At 40.4% G+C, this 6,000-nt stretch overlaps 1 protein-coding gene across 2 annotated transcripts in view; it reads right to left on the bottom strand.

Moving 5' to 3' along the window:
- Positions 1–3,513, bottom strand: part of LOC142366479 (leucine-rich repeat and fibronectin type-III domain-containing protein 2) — a 167,487-nt gene extending 163,974 nt beyond the window's left edge. For both annotated transcript variants that reach the window (XM_075448375.1, XM_075448374.1), the window contains exon 1: positions 2,969–3,513. The gene's annotated coding sequence lies outside the window, so the exon portion shown is untranslated. The remainder of the gene's footprint in view (positions 1–2,968) is intronic.
- Positions 3,514–6,000: the final 2,487 nt, after the last annotated feature.

A 6,000-nucleotide genomic window follows, 5' to 3' on the forward strand; every position in this document is an offset into this window, starting at 1 on the left:
TTTGTATATTCACAAGTAAAAAAAAAAAATGGATCCTTCATTGTCCATAGTGGATTCTAAATGATCCACACTTATCGTAAGGGACGCCTTTCAACCATGGCAAGTTTTACACAAACAAGTTTTTTGTGTACAGTCACACATTGTTTCTGGAGACTGAACCACAACCATCCAGTTGGAGAACATCCGCTATAACACGTAAGCCACATGTGAATGAGCAGTGCTGCAGCGGCGAGCGGCGATGAAGTCATTCCACTAGACGCATGTGTAGAAAGCTCCCTTAAGCCCCCCCGATAGCCCCGGATAACAACAACACGGCAGCTCTGAGCTAACAGTGCAATAGTACCCGTTCATTCATTCATTCGTCTTAAAGTATTGGTGAAATAAAGACAGATAATTCCTTATTTAGAGGCTGTATTGTTTCTGCCCTGTTCACTCCTGTTATATATTGATATACGCTGATCTGAGTGATCTAAATATCTTCCGAAGGACGCCGACTTTCACCAAACTGTTATCGGTGAGTAGATTTGATGTATGATAGTATGGTAGTATGATAGATGAACGTATTTTATGCCAGAAACAAGGTTCAGGTTTAAAAAATAAAAATAAAAATCATATCATATCTGAATCACTCGGATATTTGAGATTAAGAGCAAAGCAGTGTGGCCAACTATTGCCAAAATAAAACAACAGAAAATAAATCACAAAAACGTTTTCTAGATGATGTCATAAGCCAATTAGAATATGGAAGACGCCATCAGGTCGCACTCTGCTTGGTTCCAACCATTTGTTTTCTACTATGCTACTTTCTGTGCTCATAAACAGAGTATATTTGTACAGCCGGATTCCCAGTAAAGCTGCTTGCACCCACTTTGTTTTTTTTCCGTTACTGGAGCGTGAAAAAAGGCTTTTTGTGACCAAAAAGCGGCCAATCGGGACGAAGTGTTCATCCACAGTTTATTTGTAAGTACTGTGATGCTTCTGCTCTGAAATAATAAAGTGTTGATTTTACAAGCAAAGCCTTATCTGACAAAACAACCATCCACTTAAGATAAAGACAACTGTGTGCAATGGTTTCAGCTATAATTACATGTACGATCGTCACTTAGAATGAGTTAAAAATGGTAAAGAGATCATTGACATGTATCAGCTGCCACGTTGCTGTTCCACTTACTTTGACTGCATGATTCACACACAACAGACAGACAGATTTCCTTATGAAGTCGCTATGGTTTATCCCAAAAGTCACAAGATTTGCAACTAGTTCCTTTTTAAAAAAAAAACAAGTCAATGAGTGCATCTGAAAAGTAATTAAATTGGGCAACAAATCCACTGGATTAATGAGAAATAATGGTAGGTCAGAGTCACCAAAAACAAATATTGAATACAAAACCATAGTAGATCAGTTTTCAAAACACAATTGGGATACAACATAGGGCTACTGTCTACAAACTGTAGGATTCCCCAGAGGTCATAAGTGAGGTATCTGGAGATATTCTCCAGAAGATAATAGCACATTTTTGCCATATTTACTTGCCATACTCCTTGTGTTATAATCATGCCATTTAAAAAAACGGTTTATTAGCAATGCTTGGCTACTTGAACCAGCAATAGCGTGCATCCCATGTCTTTCACCTCGTAGTCAGAGGGTCTGAAACTGAAATGTTTGGGAACCCCTGCGATATCACATGGATTTATCTTAAATGTGGATCCAAATATCAGCTACATTTTGAATGATATTGCTCTTTATTCTTGAAAACAACCCGTAAAGTTTGATTTTGTAATGTGAAATGGAGAAAGGTCATTTTAATATAAGGTAATAGAGAGTGCTCGTCAGAGCCATTTTATGTCCGTTTTCGTGAGTAAAGTGGTGTGAATCTGTCCCGTAGAGAACATGGCTTTGCGCGAGATAACCGCCACACTGTGCATAAAACAAATCCTTCTCGGGGGATTTTTAAAAGGCAAGGAAAGCAACCATCTAAATATCGATAAAAAAAAACCCACGCTGAGGGAGTGAAACGCTTCCTCGTGCCAAGTGAGACCTCTCGGCGCTGTCCGCGGTGCTGAACAGCCTTCAGCGGCCGAGCGGCGGTCCTACCTCCGGACACGGAATTCTCATTGCGATTCCGCAAGTGCCCTGTAATCCACAAGAGGGTGGTGATTACAGTGGGTGGTGGCGTTAGTACCTCATGGCGGCCATTGAGCCCCTAACCAGACACACACACACGCGCGTTTGCGCGCGCACACAAACCAATATTTTTTGCAACGAGGTGAAGGGAGTTTCATAACACAACCGGCGCATAACACACAAGTGATAAAAAAAACAAAAAACGCTTTGGCTCTCACACACACGCGCATCAGTCCATTCGTGCAACTTAAAGGGAGTTTAATAAACCTCTCAGCTTGATGTAATCACAGGGGAACGTTTTGAAAAGAGTATGCCCATCTCTTCCCCACATCCTCTTCACAAACAGAAAAAACATGGACATTTTCGCACAGCCGGGATTAATATGCGTCGGACACAACTATCCAGTATCTCCGCTCTCTCAATCTACGTGCACATACAGCACCCTTTATCTTCCAAATGTACATTTTAATTGAATTAAACCACCAGCTGAACGCTTCACCAGCTTTCCCCTGATTAGGTTACTTTCTGTTTAAAGGCTACCTGTAATTGTCCAGGAGTGTGAGCCACCCTTCATCCAATAAACACTTAATAAAGCACATTTTACTGTACAAACTGAAAGCCGCTTGAACGCTGGATCCGTTGCATTTAAACCCAAATGTAGATTTACAGCTTAAAGGTGAATTGTAACGACAGGATAGAGCACAATATTTTAAAAAGCAGAGCAATAAACTACCATGTCTAGATCTACTCACTGCCGGACAGTCCCAACTATTGCACATATCAGGCAGCTAAGGTTACTTGAAAGGAGCTATATAAAACCAAGTCATTATTATTATTTCTTACCTGCACCGGTGGACAGTTATCCATTGTCTGCCGCTGCAGGCTTTATACGGTGCACTCTTTTTCCCAGGTTTGAGGCTAGAGCCGCTCCCTTCCCATTCATCCACTAATTCCAGAAGACGAACTGCAAAACCAACTGCCTGCCCAGCCGCATATTGCTTCTTCTCTTGCACTTGACAGTGTTTTCCCCACCAGCAGATACAGTGAAAAACCTGCGCTTATGCCGGGAGTCAAGCTGCGACACGGAGCTTCACAGCATTTTTGTAGTTTCCCCTTCAAGTAGAAATAACAAGCTCGCTCCTGTGTGGGCTTGTCTGTGTATTTCCACGCGAGAGTGTGGCTACATGGCACAGGCGATTCTCTATTTTGTCCCCGCGGTGCAGTAGTTACACGAGTCCATGTCCTTGGAATCGTTTGCTCATCCAAAACAGTTGTCCAACCCGAAAGCGCGTTTTAAAAAGAAGAAAAGAAAAATGTAAGAATAGTAAATCCAAAGGGAAAAGTTTTTAATACATTAAGGATTATTTGTCCAAGAGCGCATAGATGGAGAGGTGCGATGTCTCTGCGTCAGAAAGACTGCAATGAGTCGTTGGATAACCCTAGATGGCACAAACAGCATTAAGTATGATAGAACCCACCAAGAGAAGAGCCAGAGGGGGCAAGTCATCCAGAATTACACCATCTTTGCAGTAACATACACAGGAGAAAAACTGGGGGGTTGGTTGCGCGTAACGAGCCATTTTGGCAACATCCGCATGGAATACAGAGCGGTCTGCAGAGGATTAGGGACCTACCTCGGATTAGCGTGTGCTTAGGGGTATTTAGCCTTCGCAGCAACAAAATAGCCTATCAGGGCTGCTGGCAAGCTCGGAATTGTTGTATGTTTCAGTCCGGACTTTTGAGTTCGTTTCTGTGCGCAGTGGCCTCTCTGGGGAGGCTTCGTAAAGTTGCAGGCTGGATGTTATTTGATCTTCAACGACCAGGAGAACTCATTTAACAGTGACTTTACAAGCAAACGATGAGAAGTGAATGAATGGGTATAAGGAAAAGAATCAAAGGGTTAGAATTAATGTTAGTTCCCCAATATATGTAACGCTGGAAACGAAGCCTGTGTAGGAGGTTGGTTTAGCACCTGTATTACACATTTACACACTGTGTTTTTGTTTATGCTCCTTTCATTTTTAATGTTACAGTTAAGAGAAGTCTAATACATGCACTGGCCATTGTACAAAATCAAACGTCACATTATAGTCACCTGAGAAACACACACATCTTACACATTTAAACAGATTTAAAAGGCAGACTCCAGTATGCTTTTGGGCTAGAATGACGTTTTTAAATCTCCCAATTGTTTGAACCCCTCAAGATTTTATAGATGCTTGTGTAAAAAAGTAACAATTACAACAAAAGAAAAGCAATAAAGTATTTTTTAAGATGTCATCCAAACTCACTCTGTAGAACAGCACTGAAACAAACAGTTGAAAATAAAACCGTTAAAAAAAAAGCTTATAAAATATTAATATGATGCAGGAACAAATAAATATTTATATTTTTCTTTCTCTCACAAGAAAACAGACATTTGTGTCCATCTTATTTATATATTTTAACAGAGCTGCTGGACCTGTAGTGGAAGCAAAGGCAGAAACAAACAAAAGAAATCAGATGAGGTTTGGAATCAGGTAGTTCTTATAATCATATATCATATCCTGCCGCTGATTCTGCAGGTCTAAGCCCAAATAACATTTATGAAACAAAAGAAATGAGCTCAAATCCTTTCAAAGACCAACACATGCACTCTGACTGCTGCAAGTAGGAGATGGACTGCTCAGAAGTACTTCAACAGACAAGACTTGCACACAGTTTATCTAATTTTATGAATTGATTTCCGGACATGCATAAATTGAAGCAAGAAACAGCACTGTTGAGACTATGTCAGGTCAGTTTAGAGGTAAAGCGGTTAATTTGGATATGGATTGAACACTGGTGATTAAAAAGATAAGCTATAAACCAAAACCTCCCAGGCATGTGTAATTTAATCGGAAGAGTAACAGTAAAGGTGTTACTGACAATAACTTCATTATCACATATGCAACATGATAGCGAAAATTTGTTATTCAGTGTAAATAAAGAAAACATAGAATGAGTTGTTATACATCACTACTTTGTTCCACCAAAACGATGCATTTCCTTCAGTCAGAGAAATGCTCCCAGGTATAATGATGCATTTACATTCCCAGAGAAAAGATAATCAGCAAAACTGAATTCTTGTATGGGAGCTGCTCAGGTCATCACAACAGTACACAGAAACAGGAGCAACAATGGTGAGTCATAACATCTGCAGCCAGACAGCAAACTAAGATACAGAACAAGAATTAACCCATCAAAACCAGTTAAAAGACAACAAAGTAATGTGTCCTCACCTTATGATGAAAATACCGTGTTAACATGTTAGTGATGACGTTGGAAGAGCTCAGTTACATTAATTCTGGAGGAATTTGACTGGTTTCCCAAAGTCAGAAAATTATAAATACCTTATAACAAACTATTCATGCATTTAGTGGCAATGTAAGTGTGTATATATTAGTAGTCATGCAGGAATGAAAACCAAACAAAGCAGTGATTTGAGTTTGACGTTTCTTTCAAACTTTATCTGAGGGGAGGGTAACTGTCTCAGACCATAAAACACTTTGTCAAAAGCTTGGGACAGATCATTAAAACTGCCTGCGCGTTGTCGGTCGTCATCTGTAGAGTTAATGAAATTATACTGGAGCTTGGAGGTGAGCCTGTCAGTGAATGGTTCTGCGGGAGGACCAAAGGAAGATTTACACATGGGAAGAATTCACTTCTATTCATGGTTAAATTTGTTCCCACCAATTTGAGTTTACTGAAAGTTGATGCACAGCTTGTTTTTTCTGTTTTTTTCCTGAGCTGTGAAGAATCCCTGGCAGCTGCCTTGTAGCTGCTGGTCTCTGTAAGCGGTCTCTTCCCTTTTCTTTGCTTTCCCTCTGTTTGTTATCGATGCACAGTGCGAGACG

Source organism: Odontesthes bonariensis, chromosome 17, assembly GCF_027942865.1.
Source record: "Odontesthes bonariensis isolate fOdoBon6 chromosome 17, fOdoBon6.hap1, whole genome shotgun sequence".
In the NCBI taxonomy this organism is placed as follows: domain Eukaryota; kingdom Metazoa; phylum Chordata; class Actinopteri; order Atheriniformes; family Atherinopsidae; genus Odontesthes; species Odontesthes bonariensis.